At 35.4% G+C, this 26,859-nt stretch overlaps 1 protein-coding gene across 2 annotated transcripts in view; it reads left to right on the top strand.

Moving 5' to 3' along the window:
• Positions 1-1,641: 1,641 nt before the first annotated feature.
• The window catches only part of LOC101737461 (protein windpipe), a 61,244-nt gene continuing 36,026 nt past the window's right edge, over positions 1,642-26,859 (top strand). For both annotated transcript variants that reach the window (XM_004932296.3, XM_012695709.4), the window contains exon 1: positions 1,642-2,440. The gene's annotated coding sequence lies outside the window, so the exon portion shown is untranslated. The remainder of the gene's footprint in view (positions 2,441-26,859) is intronic.

The following is a 26,859-nucleotide window of genomic DNA, read 5'->3' as shown; positions in this document are numbered from 1 at the left end:
TAAGCACACTGTACCGTCTGGGCCCATCTTAGACAACCAAAAAATACGTAAATTTGATCCTTAATTTTGTCTACGATATTCTACGCTTCGTTCTACAATACTAGACGCTTTGAGTGTGTTCAGTTTTACGAAATACCCACGTTTCGGCAGCGGAAAGAGAAAAACTGTTACAGCAGTATCATGCACGAAATTGTTATCCATTTGGTACTTAATTAAGCTAAAGTTTGGATACTATATGCACATATTCAAAATTAAATAGAGTTGAGGTGCGAGCTCCCAAGACGCCCTTATACCAGTAAAACATGGGAACGAGATGAATTAATAATATAAAATCCTTGAAAAGGGAAGGTTTTGAAGTCATTATGCGGGAACACAGGGGTCATTCTTTCCGGGCTGTTTTTGTCCCTGACGTGTTCTATTCGAAGTGGGAATATGATAATATAATTTTTAGATAATTATTTTTCATTTTCTTTGCCACTGTATTTGTTCTCAAGGACCGATCTTATAAATAATAATTTAATGTAATTTTAATAGTAATGTAGAACAGATATATGTTTTATATTGTTACTTTGTTATATTGTACATAAAAAATATTATAAATATGTATTATGTAAAAATACTATTTAATATAATTTTTTGCTAGCTTAAGGGGCTGTTCCAACTTCGCCCGGACTGGTAGGTGAACTCACAGGCTCAACTTGAGAGAATTACTAACACTGGCCCCGGCAAGAGCAGTGCTTCGCTGAATCTACTACCGGAGCGGAATCACGACCCAAGACAATCCGACGAGAAACTTATTGGGTCTATGGGTATTTCATTATTTTGCGAAGCATTCATTATTTTTACTGGTGGTAGGACCTCTTGTGAGTCTGCACGGGTAGGTACCACCGCCCCGTTTATTTCTGCCGTGAAGCAGTAATGCGTTTCGGTTTGAAGGGTGGGGCAGCAGTTGTAACTATATTGAGACCTTAGAACTTATGTCTCAAGGTGTGTGGCGCATTTACGTTGCAGATGTCTATGGGCTCCAGTAACCACTTAACACCAGGTGGGCTGTGAGCTCGTCCACCCATCTAAGCAATAAAAAAAATGAATCTATAATCATCACTATAAATTTTATTTTTATAAATTGTGTGGTTTTTCAATTTTACAGGGTATGGGTGTTGGTGTTGGTGGTAATCCTGCAGCAAGCATAGGACCTCAAGGGGTTCAGCAACCAAAAAAAATAAAAAAAGAATAGCAAGTAAATATGTTCCCCTATTTTTTTTTTAATTACGTAAATACTATAATGAAATGTAATCTAAATTGTTGTTTCAATACATCACTGAATTTTTGTATTTAATATATTTTAATCGACATGCTTCAGCCATTGTGGAGATTACTTAAGTAAACAGAGACATTAGAAGTTGCACAATATTTTAAATTGTATTCGAATTAGCAAGGCACTTTTAATACAGAACGATAACATAAAATAAAATATAACACATAAAATATTAAACAAAATCAAAAATACGACCACCATGAAGATAATAGAAATTGACCAATTAAATTTTTTGCCTCCCGAAACGAGGAGTTATTGTGATGATTACACGATCATGTAGCCGGTATATGTAGTCAATATTGTCTAATAACATGCCCGTAATCAAACGCAACGAACTGACGTGCGGACGACGCGGACGTAACCACACCTCTTAAAAAAACCTGAATTCAGTAAAAGGCACTACTACGAATAGCGTGGTGGCACGATAGTCGTATGATCTTGAATTGTGTTAATGGCGTATTCCAGCTGCGACACTGTGCACTGTGTTGATTTTATGAAGAGACATTTTGTTTTGTGTCCAAATTCAAATGTTTTACGAAATATTTACCTAGTTCAAATCTCGTATTTAATTACGTTAATTATAACCTCGAAATTTTAATGTTTCAAAACATTTTTTTGTTAGTATTATTCGAAAAGTTGTTATTAAAAATTAAAAATAAAAACATTATGCAGTTTAAATGATTAAATCATCTTGACCACCCTTAGGAAACCTTGGACTTATATACTGATTAATAGCTTCTGCGTTAGACATTTTAGATTCTAGAGTAGTATTTGTGTACAGGCACCCACGATTTGTTTTCGCACGCCCCTATTCTGTATCTAGTCTCGGTTGTCGCACAGAACTGTGTATCGTCGCCGACACCGGTGGCCGGGTAGCTACGCGAGGGAAACCGGCCAGTCCGCGCCGATCCACCGTCGAGAAACAACGTGTTATGAACTTTCAGACCTTGGCGTGACAACTTTATAAAAAGTCGGCGGTGCCTCGAAGGAAAGTGACAGTGCGACAGTGAGTGTACCTGGACACAAACCGGAACTTTAGCTAAATAAAAACCCGATCGAACGAAGCGACAAGAAAGAAAGAAAAAAAAACGATTTTGCTATCATTTTGCACTACATCATTCGGTACGTATATTTAATTTTTTTTATTGACAAATTTTAGTAGCGAGTCACGGTAATACGTTATTTAAATACGTGTTATTACGTGTATTCTGTAAGTAGTACGATTTTTTTTAATTCTTCTATTAACTACGGGTAGTTACGACCTATCCACGAGGACGCGTAATTTTTACGCGGCACCAGTTTTATGTGTAATTAGGTTTTTTTTGTCTTAAACATAAATTGTAATTTAAGTAATTATATATCAGCCGGTCGGATTTCATAGTATTTTTCTAGCGTTCGTGATGATAACCTGTTTTCAAGGTTTACATCGTTTTGGTTGACTACCTACAGCAGTGCTTTTTTTCTTCTTCTTGATCTTGTGTGAATCTTTCAGTGCACGTGTTTAATCTTTTGCAAATTACCGTACGTACACCTTTACTCAATTCTGAAGTCCAAATAAATTTGTTTTTATGTATTTGAATAAAATTTGCACGTCACTAAAACTGTTGTGTAGTTCTCGATTTAATTTTAATTATTCAAGTGCAATTATATTTTTCAGTTACATAAGAAATCGATTTGAAGTTTTTTGTTTCATTTTCACTTATTACTGTAAACGATGTTGCAGTTTTGTGTATTATGCATAATGTATGTCTCCTTTCAATTATGATTCCCACGCCTCCGACCTGGAGACGTCATGTAAAATTACCACAGTTAATTGAAGTCGGTAAGTAAGTGCAACCAATAGTGGCATGGTTTTATAACCATAACCTTGGACCACCGGCGTTGAATAATTTTGCAAGTTCAATTTAATTTCATTAAAAACTATATTAAAGAATATACGTTTTTTAAGAGTTTTTGAAATAAGAACGGATTTTAAACGAACAGCCAGTCTTATAAAACTCAACTAGTCACTATATAAAAATATTTTGTCATAGCTTTATAGATTCTTCGGTAGCAATGAAAAAGATTAATTGGACACATGTGCATAGTAAAACGCATGCACAGATGTTTAGATGAAATATAATTTACAACGGAACTCCACTACGAAGCTAATAGAATATCAACGACCTTATATACAAAGCATGACGATCACCGTTTTCGACGTTTGTCAGCCATCTATTCTCTGTTCGCTAGATTCACGGAATAAATTAACCGGTTTAATTTTAAAAAGTATTTCGTAATTTATTTTGTAATCGACTATGCGAGATATAGATGCAAAAATAGAATATAAAATCGTAACATCTGTGTAACTGTAACAACTGTAATGTTACGAGTCGCATTGTCTAGACGCGGTTCCCAGACGAAGAAAAGAAAAAAAAACAATTTTTCCGTCATTGAATCGGAACGAAAAGTTAAATTACAGCAATAAAAGATCGGACAACACCGATTCAATGACCGTGTTCGGTCTTTTGTAATCGTTCGAATTATTATTTTTTAATTCTAGAAATCACTCGTTCATTCACATTCAGATAACATTTTGGATTTCTTGCACGAATATAATCACGTAGATTACACATTTAGATAACGACGAAACAAATTATTCCACAGTTGCTGATTTTTATGTATTATTTGTGGTTAATGATTTATTTATTCTATGCTAATGAAAATACAAGATCATTTTAAGATGTTCTATTATTGTATTTATGACGTATTCTTTCTAGATTATATTTTGTGGGTTTGGATCGGTGCGTGGCAACACCGACACAATCAGATAACGATATGTTTGCATTTGTTGGGAAGTTCAGTTCTAAAGTCATTTAATAAAACGCGTAAATCGTTTTCTGTCACAATTCCCATGTTCCTTTGCCTTTAGTGTATCACTTGGCACGATAACAACCGGATTAAACGCTCTAATCTGTCTGTAAGTAGCTGTAAGGTTGGTGAAGTCACGATTAGGTCACACATTAAATAATACTGTGCAAGTTCGTTCGGACAATGTGCGCTATGCATCGTTAAATATCTCTCTACAAGGAATCTTAATTATTTTTCAATGAAATTTTTAGTGTACCAATTTTTGTTTAAGTGAAATTCCCTGTTCTTAAGTAAATACGAAAGTAATTGAGAAATGTCAAAATAATAAAATAAGAACATCATTTTAATACAAAATGGCCGGTAATTATGTACAAACATACTGTCGAAGGAATATTCATTATTAAAATGAATTCTTCATTGTTCTCATGCGATTAATAATATGTATGAATGATGTCAATAATTAAATATGTTTAGTAACGTTATCGTTCATATTTGGTTATGATATCTGCAATTTTCTACTCAACACGAAAGAAAATGAAGTGCTATATCGTTTGAACGTAACTTGAATGTCCTTGGAAGACCTTCAAAGTTGACACAAACTATTTACTTACGATAAATTCGTGTAAATAATATGACGCGGATTGTATCTCTTATGTATTTGAGCGTGGACGATGATTTATGGTTATCACGTTTTCAAGGAATTCAAAAAGTCCGTGAACGTCAGTACCGAACATAATTCAACTTTATTTGCATTTGATACGATCTATTTCACCGAACAACTTTCTGATAAGCATCGCTAGGAACCAGGATATGTAATACAGATCACAAAATCTTACAACACTCAACATATTATTTATTTATTTATTCAACTTCATTCACAAAGGTACAATGGCGGACTTAATGCCTGAGGCATTCTCTACCAGTCAACCAAGGGTGGTGTAGAGAGTCCTGTGGTAGGTGCATTACTTATTGCGAAAATAACCAAATTGATAATAATATTACATACAACCAACCACATACACGGCATATATATATATATATAACATACAACAACGTACACAATATTATATGATAATAATATGAAATTTACACATATATCTATATATAATCACTATCATATACGCGTATATTCACATACATATATAATCATATGCAAACTTAAACACAACATAAAAATTTAACAAATTTATCAGAGAAATAGAAGAAATATCTTTAGAATATGTTATAGAATATTTAGGTTGAATAATTAATTTATTTCTGTAACTCATTTCCGCGCTTATATGTCATTGAAAAACATGAATTGGCGCCGACTTCACCTTGCATTTTGCGTACCCGGTTAAATTATTTAACGTTTTCATTGAAGAGAGAAAGCTGGGTACTTTCACGGCGGGTCTACATGAAATAATTTCGTTCGCGAATCCGTATCAAGATACCGATCGAGTTCAGAGCAAAAAAATCGTGTCAATAGGTCTTTGCCCGATGAATAATGTCAGGTAATACAAATTGCAATAGGATAAGAAGAGATTGTATTTTAAATAGATAAACTATTACCAAATATTTCTGCGGTGAAGCAGTAATGCGTTTCGGTTTGAAGGGCGGGGCAGCCGTTGTAATTATACTGAGACTTTAGAACTCATATCTTATGGTGGGTGGCGCGTTTACGTTGTAGATGTCTATGGGTTCCAGTAACCACTTAACACCAGGTGGATTGCGATGTGGTTTTACTAAAATGCAACGACTTCAATAGTAGAACGTTTTCGTTGTACGGGTCTGATTGTTTCAGGTTATCTCATTCTACACCCAAACAAATATGTTTTCTGTACCGATTTGTGTTTTCATCGTTCTATAAGAAAATTGTTTTTTCATCGTGTGTTGGTCATATTTATTAAATCTTATCTTGCCTTTACCAAGTTGTCATAAATCATGAACTAATTAGTTGACAGTTTGGAATTTGAGGCGAAATTCGCAGTTCTGAGCCCGTAATACGTGTAGAATAACATTACTTGTGTTAATAATCAGAAAATAGCATTTCGCCTTACATTTTTTTTTAGTGTTCCTTAGTGATTGTTAAAACAATTTTATAGTCTTCACGGTCTTCAGTAATAATTTGAGAGTTTTGATTTTGTTGTAAATGTCATGGTTCATTTAAATGTCATAATGTGCATCCACAAAAACCGTGTCAACATACTTTTACCGAATTGCTCAATTTCCGGAGAGCAGTCAACCGTTATCAGCTCGTGTTTTGTTAAATTACTTTATTAGAAATTCATTTAACCATAGTTTGCTCAGTTTTAGTTTAATATCTCTCGCTCCGAACCCTATTACATTACTTTATTGAGAAATCGCTCGCGTTGGTACCGCCATCTTATCTGTTTCTGCCGCGAAGTAGTGCTTCGTTCTGGCATTAAAATTGGGTCGTATGAGAAAATTAGGACTTCCTGGACTCAAGGTCGTTTCTGTTGTTTAAGAGGCTTCGGTACCGACATAATAATAAGTGTACCGTTAGGTCAACTGCCCATTTAGAGCAATAAATAAATGGCCTTACTGAAAAAAAATCATTAGGATTTCATGATAATTATTTAAATACGTTCCAAAATCAATAACACGTGGATACATACACAAGCTGTTTAAATTTTACGTCATTATAGAGAAATTATTCAATTAAAAAAATCATTCTTTAACGTTATATTAAAAGAAGATAAGTATCTACGAATGGGCCTTGAAATTGTCGTTGCCTAAGGGATAAGACATCGGATCAAGCGATGTCACTATGCCGGTATTAGAAAATCACTTCTTGCCCTTTTGACCACAGTCGCTTCATCTATATATTTACCTTGTGGTACTAGACCTTATAGCAAACAGAGACTGCAAACTTAGTAACTCAGCCCATCTCCAGATACAACAGGCCGACTTTTCAGCTCAAAGACCAGATAAAAAAGGGAACGCATAATTTGTTAGCAAAGGGTTAGTATTCGTAAATTCGCCAGTTTAAGCCCCGAGAGCTCACCTAATCGATGGATGAAACTGAAAAATAATAATTGTTAGCAGGTGAAATGGAAACGATGGTCCCTGCCAAACTATTATACGCAACATCCATGTAATTGGATGCTCAGTTGTCATCGCCAAAATCGGTTCTTTTTCCAGGATAGAGCGCAACGAAGTCGCTAAGTTAAATGGGCCTCACAGTCTATTTAAGCACAAGCTCACTCTTCGTATCGTGAGTGTACAAACAGCCTACTTAATGTAAAACAGACAATAATGAATGACGTAACGCGCGACTGATTACGGCATTATTCACGAGGCAAACAAATAGGACATCTAGGTGTGGTTGCTAAATTAGATTCCGAAAAAAAAAACTGCCAGCTTTTTTTTTTTAATTTCCCTTGTAGGCAGACGAGTATACGGCCCACCTGATGGTGAGTGGTTACCGTCGCCCATGGACTTCAGCAATGCCAGGGGCAGAACCAAGCCGCTGCCTACCGGCATCATTCGGCATGCCTATCATCATTATTGCAAATTTTTAACAATTAACGTGCGTACTGCTCTCTAAGTCGCAGTCACGTCGTAATCATACTGAATTTATGATTTCGGTAATTTAAAATCAAGAAAAACTACGTTCCTCTTTGGTTTTGATTAATGAAAGTTTAACTCTGACCGAAAGAATTTAACTTTGATTTGATTTGAAGGGTAGACCATCTTTTCACCGATACAATTAAGACTTCAATATTAAATTTTAAGTGGGCGACGGCATCAAGTATAATATATGGTATCTATATGCCCAGTGACCGCTTTGATTGAAGTGCGCCACGAACCCAAATCCTCATTAAAAATTATAATAGCTCTATACACAATACTTTTTTTAAATGTTTATATGGGTGGACGAGCTCACGGTCCACCTGGTGTTAAGTGGTTACCGGAGCCCATAGACACCTACAACGTAAATGCCGCCACCCACCTTGAGACATGAGTGTAAGTAAATCTAAGTGAATAAGTAACATAAGTGTCTCACTTTTAACAGTACAATGGCTGCCCCGCCCTTCAAACCGAAACGCATTACTACTTCACGGCAGAAATAAGCAGGGCCGGTGGTACCTACCCGTGCGGACACAAGATGTCCTACCACCAGTAATTGCGCAAACTATAATTTTGCGGGTTTGATTTTTATTACACGATGTTATTCCTTCACCGTGTCCGAAGTCAATCGTGAACACTTATTTTATTATAAAAATTGCCACTTGCCAGCGGGATACGAACACCGGTGCATCGCTACATAAGAATGCACCGGACGTCTTATCCTTTAGGCCACGACGACTCCAAAATACTTATAGGAATGTTCTGGAATGACATAATCAGATACAAAAATGTCGCCCGCGTCGCTTAAAAATTTCTTCTTTTACAATATTCCTAGATCCTCAAGATCCTCTAAACCTAAGTTTCATAAAAGGATGACCCTACTACCTTCATAGATAGAAGCGGACGTAAATGAGTGCCCGATAAATTTAAGTGTTTCAATGTGTATTATAACCTTACTAAAATATGTTAGTAACTAATCTTTGTTACCAAAAGCCTTTAATTGAGTCTGTTTTTGTCCACGTTATCCGCGATATCTCTTAAAATTACCTATTGTTACTAAAACGTAGTTGTTTTAATCGTGTCATAAAAGGTGTGTTCGCTTCAAACGGGTCATAGGCTATTAAGTAGATAGGGCGCTACAAGAGTCATTGTGATCGGTACAATACGAACATTGAACGCTCACCTAATAATAATTCCGTGGCTGTATGAAGACAGCGCTGGAACGCTTCTTCATGACAACAATGAAACATGATAATTCTTTAATAGCGATATCTGACCCGACTCAGGTAACAGCCACCGTTGACGTCCTAGACATGAAATGATGGATGGACTAGATCTAAATAACCCGCTATCGTTGCTGTTGGATTCTTCTAGTTCTAGCGCTAGAAGCATATGAGACCTCACTCATTGAAAATTTCGACGTGACGCTTCCTTCATATCATCAGTCTTCTGAGTTTCTCGTTGGATCTTTGCAGATCTGGTCCGGTTGTAGATTTATTCCCGAAGCACCTCTCCATCAGTTATTACTGCTCTCTAAGAGGCGATCGGGCAGTTGTTACTAAATTTCCTCCTTCTAGATGAACTCCCGAGTACACCCATCCGTTTTGCTTGAGCTGGAAACGCCACAAATAATCCCTTCTTACAAAATAAATCACCAATAATATGTAGTATTAAGTGTAAATAATAATTAAGAACGAGCTTTTATTTTCGATTTTAAATGGTAAAAATTTAAAAGAAAGACCAAATTAAAAGAACCCGTCAATCACAGATAAATTTATTGAACTCAAAATGAAAAATTCAAACTCATGAAAAGAAAAATTATTTATTCTTTATTGTACACACAGTTAATATTATGGCCCAAGAGCCCGCGACAGCCAGACCTTCGTTATTTTATAAAAGCTGAAAGTTTCTCTGTGTATGTCTCCAACACAGGTAAGAACGACCCGCGATTATAGAGTTCCGATTGTGGTTACTTGGGCAGGTAACAGGCAGTAAAGGTATATAAAATAGTACCTTAAATTCGTTAAAGTATAAAGGTCTTTTTTTTAATATTTAGTCCAGAATATCTTTAGAAATCATGATATCCGTTGCCGGACACTTTTTCCAGTTGTTACCCCCTGCCAGACACCCTTAAACTTTAATAAATTTTAATTATACTTTCGTTATACTATAAAAGCTAAATTTTATATATGTTACTTAGGGACTTATAAAAATATGTTACCCCAAGAGCCGGACAGTTTTAATGGTTCTTACATCTTGCCAGACACATTGACAGCCCGCTGTAGGTGCGAGCGCGAGGTAGCAACTGTTCAAGCGGGTGTGAGCGAGATAGAGTGCTTAGTCTATTGTGATCTTTTAAGATATCCAATAAAAAAATTATTTTATTATGTTCATAGCAATATTATAGAAAATAAAAAAGGTTATTTTAATATTATAAAGTACAAACAAAATATTACATGTCAAAGAAAAATATTTAATCGTTCTTATAATTTTCCTCATTGTCGTCGATATTGAACTATCGAGTCGGCCTGAGGGGCCTACGAGGGGGGCATAGCTACTACCGTATCCGATTTGAGAGTACGAGTTAAGCGGTAGTAAGACCTTTGAGAGGGCGCGAGTCCTTCTAAGAAATCAGACCATCTGGCATCTCGGACTTCGGCGATGCGAGACTTTACGTCGCGTTGTAGGGCACGCATTCGAGTACGATTTTCCACTGTAGGATACCTATCGTAGGTACGGATCGAAGCGTTCTTAGCTCTAAGGAGTTCCCTAATATCGTCGGGCAATTTGAAGCGGTGAAGGAAGTCCTCCGCCACAACTTGCTTCGATGACCTATCTAATGTCGAGGTGATGTGTGACGTTAAGATGTCTATGGCTTCAGCGGTATCCTGAGGAGACGGGGTAGAGTCCGGGCTAAACGGGAGCGATGCTGGATCAGATTCAGCCAGGCTAATGCCCAGCGTGTGCCAATCCACCACAGTCCTCGTGACGGTAACGGAATCGGGAGCGCGACCGAGCTTCATAATGACGGGGCGGTGGTCTGAATCTAACTGTAAAACTACTTCGATCGAGTGTAAGCGCAGAGTTACGTTTTTTAATAACGCTATGTCGAGTACATCCGGGCGATGCGCGATATTTAGCGGGTAGTGAGTCGGGGTTAGCGGAGCTATGATATCGAAGGCGAGATCATCGACTAACGCGTCGAGCCGCCTGCCATTCGGGGTTGTGGTGTGTGAGTTCCACCTGATGTGTTTACAATTTAGGTCGCCCGCCAGAATGAAAGAGCTTCCCATGCCGAGTAGCGCCTCGATATCACTGCTTAGAACGGATAAATCCTATAAACGACAGCTGATGTGCAGTAAAAGATCACAATAGACTAAGCACTCTATCTCGCTCACACCCGCTTGAACAGTTGCTACCTCGCGCTCGCACCTACAGCGGCCTCTCAATGTGTCTGGCAAGATGTAAGAACCATTAAAACTGTCCGGCTATTGGGGTAACATATTTTTATAAGTCCCTAAGTAACATATATAAAATTTAGCTTTTATAGTATAACGAAAGTATAATTAAAATTTATTACAGTTTAAGGGTGTCTGGCAGGGGGTAACAACTGGAAAAAGTGTCCGGCAACGGATATCGTGATTTCTAAAGATATTCTGGAGTAAATATTAAAAAAAAAAAACCTTTATACTTTAACGAATTTAAGGTACTATTTTATATACCTTTACTGCCTGCTACCTGCCCAAGTAACCACAATCGGAACTCTATAATCGCGGGTCGTTCTAACCTGTGTTGGAGACATACACAGAGAAACTTTCAGCTTTTATAAAATAACGAAGGTCTGGCTGTCGCGGGCTCTTGCTCTATTACAGTAATTGCGATAAGATAAAAAAAATGGCGAGCTTAACTCAACAATTGAGTTTTCTACCAGCTAACCGTTCTTAACGAAGGAAAGCTTTATATGAGTGGGTAGAAGAATACAATCTAATCAATTTACAATCTAAACAATAACAATAATAAAAATAAAAATAAAACACTAATACATAATACAAAATTTACTAGAGTAAATTAAGTAATTTAAAGGCAATTTAAGATTTAACTGAAACGTAGTTAATTGATAAAAAATATACACAACCGTTGACATTCACAGATAATAAATTATCTGCATTGCTGATATCACGTGCATTTGTAAATATTAAATGTATAAAATAAATAAAATGTTTGACGCGTTATTGTAGTGTGCATTTCGCGACTCAAGCTACTTTTTTTAAGATAACAATATTTGTATAACTATATAGATTCATATTTTATTTAACTAATTTTGTGAAATTACGATGACTTTCAATTTTATATTTTCGTAAATATACAACTACATAGAGCAATTTTTAATGTACGTGATATTACTAAATTATTAATTTACATACATATATTTAGTAATAAATAAGATATTTAAGAGAAAGCACGTGTTGCGTTTGATTCATAAAAACTTGTTCCACAAAGCAAACAGGCAAATTTTTTGTTGCCATGTTCATTAAAGACAAAAAAAAACATTTCAAACCTTTGAAATTTCCGACTTTTTTTAAATATTTTTTTCCAAACTGCTATACGCATTGTATTCATAGAAAAAATAAGTAAAGCTTAAATTGTTAATGAATAAAATATTGAAATCTATTTATTGTACATGTTGAGAAATAAGTACCTACAAAATTTCAATTGCGATTTCAAAATATGAGGGTATTGTAGATAGCTAAATGTGTTTTAAGCTCATTCGTACTTTTTAAGTGTATTCGCATTTCCTCTTCGTATCATAGGTATTATTTGAGTTATACCAGATTTCTTTAAAGTTAAAATAAATTAGATTTTAAATAATACCAACATTTTTTTTGATCATTAAATACCATAATATGAACAGATAAGAGAGATCTTATCGCTTCTAATAAATCATTTACGATTTGTACTGGATGACCTCGATTCATTTTATATAAATCACGGGCCATAAGGCATTGATTACGCTGAAAAAGAGCTGTTTGTTTTCTGATGTTATCTCGTATTTATAAGCGACTTTCCCAGGCTACCAACAAGGAGTCCATTGATAGTTTCATAAAGATAGTTCGACTATAAGACGTACATTAGTTTAAAGTGGAGAGAAGAAGTCGTTTGCTGAGTTTTATGTTGAATGTTTATCTGTTCTGTTGTTTGTTGATATGTTCATAAAGTTTTCTTTACCTTAGGGATCGTTTAAAAATGTCCCTACTTAACTAGTTGCTAATTTCTTTCTATATAACCTAGTGACAAATAAGAGTTTTATCAGAACTTCGTCGTCTTGCAAAATTTTATTTGAACGAAGTGGAGCTTTAAGAAATGAAGAGGTTGTTGAGTTGTTCTTTGAAAACGAAGCATACTTGTAAAATCTTGTCAAGAGTACTTTTGGGGGGACAAGTGGGCATCCTTCATTCAACGCACTAATATCGCAACACGAACCCATTTAAGCTTGCTAACATTTTTTTTTATTTTTTTTTAAATGTGGCATCGGTGGCTGCACGGTCTAACAGCGTATCTGGTGTTAAGTGGATACCGGAGCAAATATATACATATAGTATGAAAACTGTCACCTTGACATGTGAAAAAATAATATTATTGTAAAATGGCTGACACCCACCCCTCAAACCGTATCAGAAATATGCGAAATGCAGGTACTAGAATTTTTGTTTCAGAATTAATGCTTTAGAAATATAAAATTTTAGTTTAATAAGGGTTAACAAACATAGAGCTACCAGCATGAAACCAATGAAGCAGCGATGCCCGTAAACGTAGAGCAATTGAAGAAAAACCACTTCTATAACACTGTTATTTGTAAATAGGTTGATAAATTTAAATCAATGAACATTACATAAATCGTAATTGAAATGTTTGCCGTTCTCGGTATGTTTTATTGAAGGCGTTTGTAAACACGACTTTAATTAAGGGAATATTTTATCGATAAGTAACATGTCAAAGGTTTTCTATTTGCAACCTTTCACATCCACGTGACCGGTCGTCAGCCGGTCGTACGAAGTGTACGCGTGATGAAACCGTGTGACACTGAAATATCGCTCAAGGTGTCTCTCTCTCTCTCAAGGCAATCAATCATAATGCACCTCCATTATATGAGTAAACAGCGTCTATATTTAAATAATTGAATTAATAAAACATAACATAATTGACTTACTGGTGGCAGGACCTCTTGTGAGTCCGCGCGGATAGGTACCACCACCCTGCCTATTTCTGCCGTGAAGCAGTAATGTGTTTCGGTTTGAAGGATGGGGGCAGCCGTTGTAACTAAACTTGGGACTTTAGAACTTATATCTCAAGGTGGGTGGCGCATTTATGTTGTCTATGGGCTCCAGTAACCACTTAACACCAGGTGGGCAGTGAGCTCGTCCACCCACCTAAGCAATAAAAAAAAAATGTTCTATTTATTTTGTTTCTAAAAATCATCTTAAATGTCATCTTAAATACGTAAGGCCGAATATCCATGAGTTCAATTATTATTGAAAATTTTAAATTGTTAAAACCACTATTAAATTACGATTTAATCTCAGGCTTATTATTCTCATTTCCTTTTTTTCGTTTAGATATCGTCCAGGAGTTGATATTAATTCTTTAGGTGTGCAAAGAAAGGTGAATGTGAAAAAAAAATAACTAGAAAATTTGACGGTAGTTAGCACAAAATTCAAATGTCAACAACAAATTAATCGTCCGCGACTGAAGAAAATTATATTTTTGTAATGTATTTTAAATATCTACGAGGCTAATTTAAACAGATTTTTTAATTAATTTAAATTGATCTAAATACAGCGATCGAGGATCCAAGTCAAATAAAATAATTATGACGCGTATAAAAGCGATTTTAGCGATAGTAAGATATAGATCAAACTTTAGGCTTTTGATGTGTGTGGCTAGCTGTATTCACGAATTTCTAGTTCCTAGTAAATTATTTTATATCCACAGTAAACAAATTAGGATGATATTTTCTTAAAAACGTACAGATGCGCTTACTCATATTGTTTGATGAAAAATAGACGAAACAAAAACTTTAAAAAATGCTTTCATCTTGACAGGGCTTCAAATACCTTTCTTTCTAAGGTAACTCGTCTATACCTAGCAGAAGTCCGATGCCGCAAATGGCGACGCCTCAAGCACGTACACAGTTATTTTCGCTTATTATGGCCTCTCCTATAATTCCCGACCTGTTTCTTGATTATTCCCGTCGACTGCACAAAGAAGGTACACGTTCTTCCGTGTTCCATAGCGTTATACCAACGACACGATTTTCGGTTTTAGTAAAATCCGTTTTCGAAAAAAGTTTTAAAAAGAGATTTAAGTGAGTGCTCTATGAATACCTAGTTCATGACCCACCTGACATTACCTAAGTTGTCATCGGAGAATATAAAAAAAAAAATTTTTGGTACAATTTTTCCTTATTAGGAAAGGCAAGGGGATCTAGACCACAGATCATAGAAACAAGGAGATTAGCTTTGTACAAAAAATTATTCGTGTTCAGATGTCTCCGCGTTTCTCCCACTTACTTCACTCACACAAAACCAAAAATTGTAAGAACGGCACACGAGCTCATATTTCTCCCGCACACGAAGAAACTTACAGCAACACCAATAAACTCATTAATAGAACACATGCAAAAAGAGGGCGGCGCATTTACCTGTAGCTACGGACTCTGAATAAACACACATGTGCAAGTTATGCAACTAGTGATGTTAAGTGATAATCATAGAAAAGTATCGATTAAAATTCAGTTAACTATATTATCTGCTCTCTCTCCTAAAATTTTATTGACTATAATACTTATAATAATAATAATAAATTGACTTGAATACTATACCGGAGTTTCCCTCGACCGTAGGTACTCTATACAAGCGAAGTTTTATCATAATTGGAATATTAACTAATTATATTAACTACCAAGAAACAGTTAGGATATCAACTTCTCGAATCAAGAGAAACACAAGTAAAACTGCAAGAATTTTATTGTTAAGGATTTTATTGACCAGTAAAATGTAAATATTTATTTAAAACTTGCCGCTTAGACAGTTTAGGTATAGCGTTCTTAGTTAAGTAGTGTAATCTTATGTTTACATATTTTTCCATTACGGCTTTTATAAGAATTATTAAATGGTTATTCATTGGCGATTGATTAAATTGGTGAAAATTAATTTTTTCAAAAAGATTCATACCTAAAAAATGCGATAAAGATTTTGACATGAGCTCTTGTCTAATATTTTTTGATAAAATTTTCGTGGTATTAGATGAAAGAATATATGTTTTTATTATTACTTCCATCCGTTTACATATGGTTATTACGTCACTAGATGGAAATATAAGGCCGCCTTTATCCTTCAATTTTATTAACTTGAGGTGCTTGTCATTAATTGTATCTGCAATCAAACCGCTACAGCATGTATCACACTTCAGCAATTTTAGCAAACGATGAACTATAAATCCAGCTATGTATGACACTACCTGGCTACTAAATTCTGTGACATCTTGTACAAGTATACTGATTTCCTCATCAAATACGGCTTGTTCATATAATAAACTCATCTCGTCTTCGTCATTACCTTCGTGTAACTTACATGGTTCGATTGTCAGATTTATATTTTGGACAGCTGAAGAGCACGACAAAAAAGAAACCTCCTCAAGAGCTATACAGTTTCCCTGGTCTACATCTCTAAGCTCCGACTTTACCAAGAGCTTTTTATATATTGCTTGAAACTGTCGCGCCGTTGGGTTGGTGCTGCATCCACCATGTGACCGTATATGTCCAAACATAAGCTCTAAATGATCTTGGCTGATTTTGTAAGCCGGAATGTACTTAAGTTTTTGGTCCTTTTCAATTAGTTGTATATACAAGGCCTTGAGGCTTTCTATGCACACTAATAAACCAATAAAACCGGTTTTTCTGGGTGTAATGATAGCTTTTGTACCATCTGAAAGCTTTATAGATGTTAGACACCGTTTCGCCTTTTCTAAAGTTTCAAATACCTTGTCTTTGTTGCCTGGGCAAACTGGTTTTTTATAATGGAGTTGGGCCATATGCCTTGAATTTAACACATCGAACAAGTTGTTGATAGTTTTTAGATATTCCACAGTGCCTTCTACATCATCAAAACCAGCGATTTGAAGTTCACAACAAAAATTCAGGGCATCTGCAACACTGTTGCTAAATAATTGCGAAGCTAAGCGAACTTTCATTTTTTGGTTCTTGAAAAAGATATGACTTTTTCGTAATTTATTTGCTAAGTGCAGTTTTTCTTTATCCTGAATGTCATACAGATTTTTTAGATGACTCCATTTTATACACCTATTTGAAGCATCCATGAAACATCCATATGATTCAAAAGCATTTCTCAATAGCTTCAGCATGTGGCATGGATCGAGAAAAATATGTACAGGTTGACGAGTAACGGGGTGCTCAAAATATGATTTTAAGTTTTCAACTTCAAAAGAACATCCGAGTTTCTTAGCCATGGTGATATTGGCTGGACAGCCGTCAAAAGTCATCGAGGTAACTTGAATACCTGTATCTTCTAATAATTCCAAACATTGTCTGACAAGATTAGACCGTTGTTCTCCTGTGACACCGTCAATGAGAAAATACCCGACTGGTATTTTCCAAGCCCCATTAATTGCGGTAACTAAAAATACAAGAACTTCTTTGGCTTCGGGTAAACAATCCCCTTGTTCTGCAGAATTAGAAATATCAACATACCCGTGCATTTGTTTTCCATCCCACTCTACATGCTGTCTGATTGCCATTTCATCTAAAACTAAATTACACAACAATTTGTGTTTAGTGCAGGCAGTTTTAAGTTTTATCGCTTTTAATGATTCTTGCGTGAATCCAGGCTGAGCATCGATAGATTGGTACCACTTTTTTATGGTTCGAATATGAGGCAAAGCTGTTTGGAATTTTTTTCTTACATACGCGTACGCCTTTGGCGAATAAAAGTGAAGAGTAGTGGCAAAAATTCTTAAAGCAGGCGGATATTTCTGGTTAGTACTTTGACCCGATGAAACATTTCTTTCATAACGCTGGATAAGGTCGGTTACTCCAATGTTTTCTAATTGCGTAACGTGATCAGCACTAATGAAGTTTTTTTCATTAAGGTTTTTCAAAATGTCCTTTAAATTAGCAATTTTTTTCTGATAACGGCTGGTTTTCTTTTGAAGCCTTCTGATTTGCATTTTTTGTGTTTTTATGAAACTGTCTTGTACCAAAATCAATTGGCGTAATTTACGCTTTCTAGGTGTTTCGATGAGATCATTTTTTTCCAGATTTTCTTGTTCCAAAATGCTATTTTGTCGAGCATTAAAGTTTGTATCGATACCATATATTGTAGACGTTGGAGCAGTATTTTCCGAATTATCGTTTTTTTCACAAGTGAGATTTTGTGATTCGGTTCCGGTTGGAAGTTTTAAAGCAACCGTCTGTAATTAAGAAAACATTCCGCATTTATATAATTTCTCATATAAAAAACTTACTTTGTTTTATATTTATATTAAAAAAAAGAAACAAGTTTTTGATGTTGTAAAATAGTTTAACTTACCAAATTAGGATCCTTTTTATCCAATTCAGAATAAAAGCACACTTTGGATGTGGAAGGTTCCATATAATTCATCAATACCATACGCAACTTCAATGTTGGGACCGACCATTCGAAGAGCCGACGAACTTTCTTCAATGGTTGAAAGCACTTTGGCTCAAAGTGGGACGAGCATATGGTGTGATTTTTTGTTGGGAACCAGCTTGGACCCCTTCCTGTCGCATTTATCCACATTTCTTTTATCTTTGGATCTTTCGGATAGCTAAAGTTTTAAAATAAAAGCATGGTATAAATGATGATCATTATATGAATGATGCATGAATACCACAATATATTAAAAACCAACACATTATCTACACTTATTTTACGTTTTATCAGTTATTTAATGCTCAGTTTCTGAAGTTACTATTTACCTATATTGCCATTAGCTATTGATTCAATAAAAGTTAGGTGAAGTAATCAAGAAATAGAAACAAATTGGGTTTTTAAATAATTAATTGTATCTTAAATAATCATTCGTACTAAATAGGATCGTATAAAATATCGACAATACAGACAATACAATAACAGACAACCCTAACACACAAAAGCCGACAGCGGCCGCTTCACGAAACTATCGTGTGAGTGAGAGTATCAGTAAAAAAATTATCCATTGCGCTATTAGAGCAGCCGATTCATCGATTCATTTGTACTAAGCAAGCAATGGTTTTAGTTCCTAATGAAAAGGGATCTATCATCGCTTTTCTAAATTTTTTAATGAATTCTGTAATTTCAATATGATAAACTATAATATTGTAGTACTTACGTGTGAAATGAGATGCTATCTTTCTTGTAATTCACAATACAGCTGTTATTTTTGCAAACAATCACTGAACAACGCGGCATTTTGTTAAAAATCGTAAGCAATGAAGACGTCGCAAGTTGACATTCGACTAATGACCGAAACTGGCATCAAGCCGCTTTGAGGCCAGATGCGTTCGCAAGCGCCACGCCTCCTTGCCATATCTCCTGTGTTTCTATGATCTGTGATCTAGACCATAGACATCACCATTCACTATGAAACATTAGGTCGTAGTCTTAATAGAGTTGTAAGGAAGACCCGTTCTTCAAGCCGAACGCACGACTAGTTTATTAAACGTCAAAACTCAATACCATTTTCTATCAATAAAAACCATACTACGGTTTTGACCACAATTGACACGAAACTAAGTATAAATCACAGACAATTTAGCCTGGCAGCACATCTTAGTCTTTTATCCAATAAATTTAGGCATTTTACACGACGGGATAATTTATTTCAAACGTTTGACATAATCTAAAATCGGGGTGCATATTTTATTACAATTGGAAGCAACAATTGAATTTCTGAGAAGGTGCTAGGGTTGAGATTATAGTCGTATTCAAAAGATTTTTATGTGTGTCTAAATTCTTCCCCTATACATTCGAATTGAATTATTGATTCGAGTTTCGAGATATAGGATGTTGTGGAAGGATCATTCTAGTTTTACATAATAAAAGACGGATCTACAGTTAACATTGAATTGTAAATTGTATTGGTTTACCACTGAACAATATACGTTTTTTTTTGTTAACAGTGTGATCAGAATCACGTGATACTTCTTTTATCAATGTCATATCATTTGAAGCGACAATTGGAATTAACATGAATTTATAATTTGTATATTACATTTCGTATGGCAAACTGGCAAGTGGCGATATTATGAATTTCGGTACTTCGAAAACAGATTCGGATATAGCCACAACGAAAACGAACCTCCGCCAATTCCGCGAACCGCCCAGGAAACAAACATTCCAAGCGAAAATTACAATGTTTACGAAATTGTGTATAACCAATATTAACTTGTTATTTTCGTGTAAAATAACATTTCAGCACTTCGAACAACTATTACCTATATGCCTTTACCAATTCAGTTGGAGCCCTGAATCTTCTAGTGGATCATGTAAACTGCGGACACTTCTATGATAGTGTTGATAAACACACCTACATTTAAACGTATTGTGATGAAAGTATTGATCACCAAAACTGTGCACATGAGCTCTTTGCATCTCTTTCAGTTATTAACAAATCGTTTACGAAAAAGTGTATCGTTAGCAATACGTGTTATAAATATAACTCTTATGTAACACGATCATGATGGTTATCATGTTTATTTAATAATGCAGAAACTGGTTTTGTATGTCTTTGGGTATTTATTGTTGCTTTGTTGTCTTCTTTTTCCGATATCGTTTCTATTCTGCTATTTATTGTGTTTGTGTTAATATTTTGAATCGGTAAGTTCCCTTCGTACGGTAGGTACATCGTGAAATTCATGTTTTAAATTGTACAACTGGAAACACGAGTCTTGCAAATAAAGAGGAATATATCCATCCGTTAGGGGACGTCATTTTTGCAGGACAAGAATTGTTAAGGCAATCAGGATACATGCCCACTCAGTGCGTGGGCTGTGTGCCTCTAGTAATGCGCAGTAAAGCCGTGAACCTGCATAGTTCGTGCGAATTGTGTTTGAAAAGAAACATATTTTTCGATAACTGCATAATACATATGCTTTCATGTTTATGTTATGTTTGGAAAATCCAAAGAAAGGCGAAAGATATCACATTCTCGATACTTTTAGCTACATAAGTACAAACACAAAGTTCCAAACCGAAATAACACGCATACGTGACAGACGATTCGGAAATCACATTTATTAATATTTTGTCGAAATACCCCTAACCATTAGGTATTAAAAGTTGTTTTTTAATCATCTCTATTTCGAATGGAATATAAAATGTGAGTGAACAAGTTCAAAACGATCGAAACGTCTTTTACGATTATTCTAAATTGAACTTTAAAATAAATATTGTCCTTTTTGAAAACCAACCCTTCACTAATTGTATCAGCCCACAGGATTTTTACGATTAATTACTACTAGGAAACTTACTACTAGTGCAAGCGCTGCTATGAGACAGGATAATAAATTTAGAATCTTGAAACTGTCATTTGTTGAATTGAACGTTATTTTCGGTAATTTTATTGCAAATATTTCCTTTCCAGAGAAAACTGTTGTGTTGTGAATACGAAATCGTTTGTCTCGGGATTTATTAGAAAGGGGGAAATGTCCGCTGTCGTAGGCGTTATACCTGTATTTGCTGGCTAGACTCAGATCAAGACCGAAAGAGGTCAATGCCCCAAGGAATGCCATATATCAAAATCGTGAAAGTAGTCTGCAACATATAATACTAGTTCAGTATTGCCCGTAACAACTTGACTAGATACTATGATAGTTTTTTTCAATATTTCACTGGTAATTCTTATAACTGACAATTACGTATAAAATGTTGAAAGGGTAGAGCAAATAATACTCATATAAATAATTTAGTTAATAATTAAAGTAAACATAATTATAGAACCTAAAGATGTTTTACCAGATCGTTAAGGATGTTTAGTAAATTTATTTAAGATTCAAATTACTACAATTACTGTTATTGCCAAGTTAATGCGTACGAAAATATTATAAAAATATATTTTTATTTACACTACTTAGATGTTTTTTGCTCTCAAAGTTCATTTATTTTTTGGATCCTGCAGTAAATGTTTAGGTCAGAGAATATACCCCCAATCTAAAATTGTTATGACAGGAATGACCGACTATTTTTTACATGTTTTTCTTATTGGTCTGAGAATTGAGTTGGGTGTTAAATATTATTTAATATTTAAATTGTTTTTTGTCTTTTTTCAGTCTCGTCCTGATTTAACCAAATACTTTTGTATGTATATAGTAATTTACGTCAAATAAAACAACGGAGTGCCGCTTGAATTTTTTTTCTTCTCTTTATTAATATTTTTTTAAGAATGTTAAGAATTGTAATATTTATTATAAAAGCCAATTCTTTTTTATAACTTTTAGAGCCCGTTAATCCGAGACGAATTAATCATAATTATGTACTACGCCAATGGAAAAATTCAACAATCTTTAAGTTATTACTGTCAATATATAATATCTGTGTCACAAGAGATGCTTCTAGAAATGCACATGCGGCGTAATTTGCACGTGTCACAAAAGTGTGAATAAAGGTTGTTGTGACCTTAATTTTGAATTGACTAAGCAATTCGCTTTAGAGCCACACGACAGTTGAATGTACGATATTTTATAATAGCAAAAAAAGGATTTACTTTTTGTGGGTGCTAAATATATAACTTACCCTAGATGTTTAATATAACGCTAATCGTTATATGGTAAAAAGAGTTTTACTGCTTTACAATTAGGTAGTTATTCATAGAAAATATTCTTTTTATAATTAACACAGTACACCGAATTACTCACACACACACACACAATGAAATTCGCCTGTTATCTAAAATATACTTTAGTTATTTAAAGTATTCGGTGGAAGTTAGGGTATTATTTTTAGACTAATAAGACGCTTTGGTTATTCAATTTGCGATGCCTCGCTTTTGATAAGTTGTATGTCAAACAAATAATATCGATTTTCTTTAGAAAATAAATCAACTCATTCATCAATTTCTATCGATCTTATCAAATTTTGTACACTTATTTGATATCGGTAAAGTAGTAACAGTATCAAGTTCAGTAATCGATTTTGCAACGCGTGCGTAAACTAAATTCGGTTAGATAACGTCGAAACTATTCATGTAAAAGTACCTACGTATGTACGTGTAATGTACCATTGTTTAGCGTTGCATATGTTTGTCGATGCGTAATGAGCATAATTGTGCATTGGTCGTGTTCAATTGTTCGAATGTTAATAGACACATTTGTTGTTTTAGGACATAGGACACTGTAAATATCGCACCTTTAGAATTATAAAGACCCAACTCAAAAAATGTGTTTTTTGGAAAACATCCATTAAAGTTCTCAACCCGAAAAAACGTAGAGGAAGGGGACAGAGTGAAAGAGACCTATAGATAGCTTTGTTCTTTTATAAGATACTTATATGGTCATTTGATTACTAAAAGTCGCTGAAAAGGATCGTTCTTGGTCAATTTTTGAATTAAAGACGAAATCCAAATATTTCAAAATGAGTCTATAATTTTAAAGGTGTGATATATCAACGTTTTACGGTGCTATAAATTTGCAGGTAGGTACCTAATACTTTGACTTATTAATTTAATTGTAGTGTTTAGTTTTAGTTTTTATAGTTGTTATTCATTGTTTTGTAAAGTTTAATTGATTTAATTTTAGCGTTGTGTATTTTTTGTGTCAATGGCTTTAAATTTCACCACATGCTAGCGGTCATTAGAAATCATACGCAATACGAGTTCGGCCACCCATATTGCGTCAAAGTTTTTTTTATCGGAATACCGGCAATTCGTTTTTTGTGGTAGAAATAGGCCTGTAATTCGGTTTTTCCATTGAACCAAGACCGAATTATCGAGTGAAAACAAAAGTATCTCTCGCAGCAATTTTTTCATAGGTGGATCGATAAATGTGATACATGTTCAGTTTACATTTATGTAAACATCTGGCGCGCACGTAACAGTGTCAAAGTTTTTCAAACATAATAAATATTAAAGAGCTGTCTGTGCACATGAATTCGTTTGACCTGACTTTGTTATTCAAGGTCTGGGCCAGACAGAGGGTACATACCATTAATACAAGACGAGGGTCTAGCCATTTTTTTAATGCACGGTTTGCAATTGTTTTTTTTTTCGTTCAGAAAAACAAAGTTGTAGTGGAAAAAACGCACAATACTTCGAATCATTCATCTCAACATATTGAATAACAATTGCAGTTGATGGGCCGTTGTGCTCACGGCCCATTCGTGTTAAGTGATTCCCAAAGTACCACCAATTAAATAGTCGAAGTTTCAGTCATGTTAAAGAACAGCTATCCCATCCTACGAATCGGCATGACGCGATGAAACAAATTTAAGACAAAAAAAATGTATTTAAACCGCGGGACTCTAACATGGTCACGTATGAGAGGCGGTGAGACCGTCGTCTGTATTTGTGCAAACAGTCACCGACAGATAGCAACGTTCGTATTACCGCGATAGTATCAGAGTAACCGTGCACGAACTTACGAGAATTTCTCAGATCCCTACCTGCCCCGGGCTTGGCGTCGCCGAATAATATCGCCGACAAAAAACCGTTTCCTTTACATTCAATTTACAGGCCCTCCGACACTGAGGTCCCTTTTGTACTCGGCTGCTCCCACTGTGGCTTTACCTACGACCTTTTTTTTTGTAAGCGTGCCTTTAGATAATTAAGCTGGCAGTTCACGAGCCATTAGAAAGTAAATCATTTGCCACAGATTCGTATTTTAAAAACAATGCGTTCAAACGAATTCGTTCCACTAATTAAAATTCTGCAGAACGCACGTACGTACAATAGCTATGAAACATATTTTTTTTATTGCTTAGATGGGTGGACGAGCTCACAGCCCACCTGCTGTTAAGTGGTTACTGGAGCCCATAGACATCTACAACGTAAATGCGCCACCCACCTTGAGATATAAGTTCTAAGGTCTCAGTATAGTTACAACGGCTGCCCCGCCTTTCAAGCCGAAACGCATTACTGCTTCAAGGCAGAAATAGGCGAGGTGGTGGTACCTACCCGTGCGGACTCACAAGATGTCCTACCACCAGTGAAACATAAAAATGTTTTTTTTTTTCTTTTTTGATTGAAAGATTACTGGTGGCCCGGAGGCCTTTCCAGCTTCACCAGGACAGGTGGGCGAGCAAAGGCTCAGCCAGGAAGGGTGGGATTTGCTAACAACTGCCCGAGCGCCTCCGAAGGAGACCTAACAACTCAAGAGCAATTGCTTCGCGAATGAATCTACTATCGGATCGGAATCGCGACCCACTGAGAAGATCCGGCGAGAAACTCAGCGGGCTCGACATGAAAATGTTCGGAGAGTTCATTTATATGCACAAGGAAATTAAGGTTTTTGTGATCGTTTATTAAAATCTGTGCCAGAATTTGCGTGAATAAGTATATTATTATTGCTGGAAGATTTTAATAAACGAAAGTCATACGTGTTGGTCTAATTCGCACGTCATTTATTGCAGACGATAAACGAAAATTCCACAAGCACGACCGTTAAACAACCTTGCTCGAAACGGTTTACTTTGAATAAAACGTATTATTTTCATCCATTACGATGCAAGTAGGTGGATGTGGGCAGCAACGTTGTCGGTGATTGTCACACAAGTTAAAAATGAATCAACGAACACGTTTTTTTAAATCAACCTTTCCACGAAAATGACCTAATCAATTGAGATTTCATGTGCAACGACTTTTTTTATTTTTTTCTTATTATTTAGATAGGTGGACGAGCTCACAGCCCACCTGGTGTTAAGTGGTTACTGGAGCCCATAGACATCTACAATGTAAATGCGCCACCCACCTTGAGATATAAGTTCTAAGGTCTCTGTATAGTTACAACGGCTACCTCACCCTTCAAACCGAAACGCATTACTGCTTCACGGCAGAAATAGGCGGGGTGGTGGTAACACTGGTAACTACTCGTGCGGACTCACAAGAGGTCCTAACACCAGTGAACTTTTTTGTCCCATTGAAAGAATTCAAAAATATCAAGATATGTACTTAAAAATAGTTTTGGGAACGACGTAGCTGAACTGACTACCTTGGGGCTTTAATCTATGAACAAATATCGCGGAGTAAGCTAACACAGTTATCACCGTTGATGGCCTTGTGTCCTTCTACGGACATTCAAACAAATAGCTTTGTCTTTACTTTCCATTAGATACATGAGCCCGGCCATTAAGTGTAGAATATTTTATCAGTACAGATGACGACTACAACTGAAATTTTATTTTGCCTGCCTGCCACTTCGAAAAGTGTCAGCAAGCATGTTTAGTTAATTCTTAGTCATCCAATTTCATAATATCATAAATTAAAATTAGATTATAATGGCGTAACTAATTTATGTTCAAGGAATGTCATCCTTAATAACGGCTATTAGACTGGCTTAGAAGAATAAGTTTAAACATACTGATACAAAAGTCGGTTACTGGAATATTTTATAAATATCAAACCGAGTGGACAACAAAAATTATTAGCGGTGCATAATAGTATTATCGTCCCTGGCAACCATTCCCACGATATCTAGCAACAAATTTGCGATCCATAATGAGCAGGCTGAAATTACACTGTGTGAATTTGCTTGTTATTTACGCACTAATGCATAAGCGCAAACCGCAAACGGTTCGCTCGAAGAGTTCTAGAGAACTTGTGCAGTTGGTCTATGCAATGATACCCTCCAGACTTGTGGTCTTACTTGTTTTTATGCAATAGCACGCACGCATATACCATCTTGACCCGCGTCTTGCATCACTAGCCATGTATGCTTCAAGTGCTTGTGAAAAGTTGATTACATTAGTATCTTATAGCTACAAATAAACAATTTAACTATAGTATGTATAATGCAGCATTTTTGGCACCTTAGTCATTTCAATTTTGTACATGAGACAATTTTGGTTGTCATACAGTGTTTCTTATGGCGCTAGCATATTTGAATATTTGCGAAT

Source organism: Bombyx mori, chromosome 5, assembly GCF_030269925.1.
Source record: "Bombyx mori chromosome 5, ASM3026992v2".
NCBI lineage: Eukaryota > Metazoa > Arthropoda > Insecta > Lepidoptera > Bombycidae > Bombyx > Bombyx mori.
The sequence above is the reverse complement of the archived record's forward strand: the minus strand, read 5'-3'. Positions and strand labels throughout refer to the sequence as shown.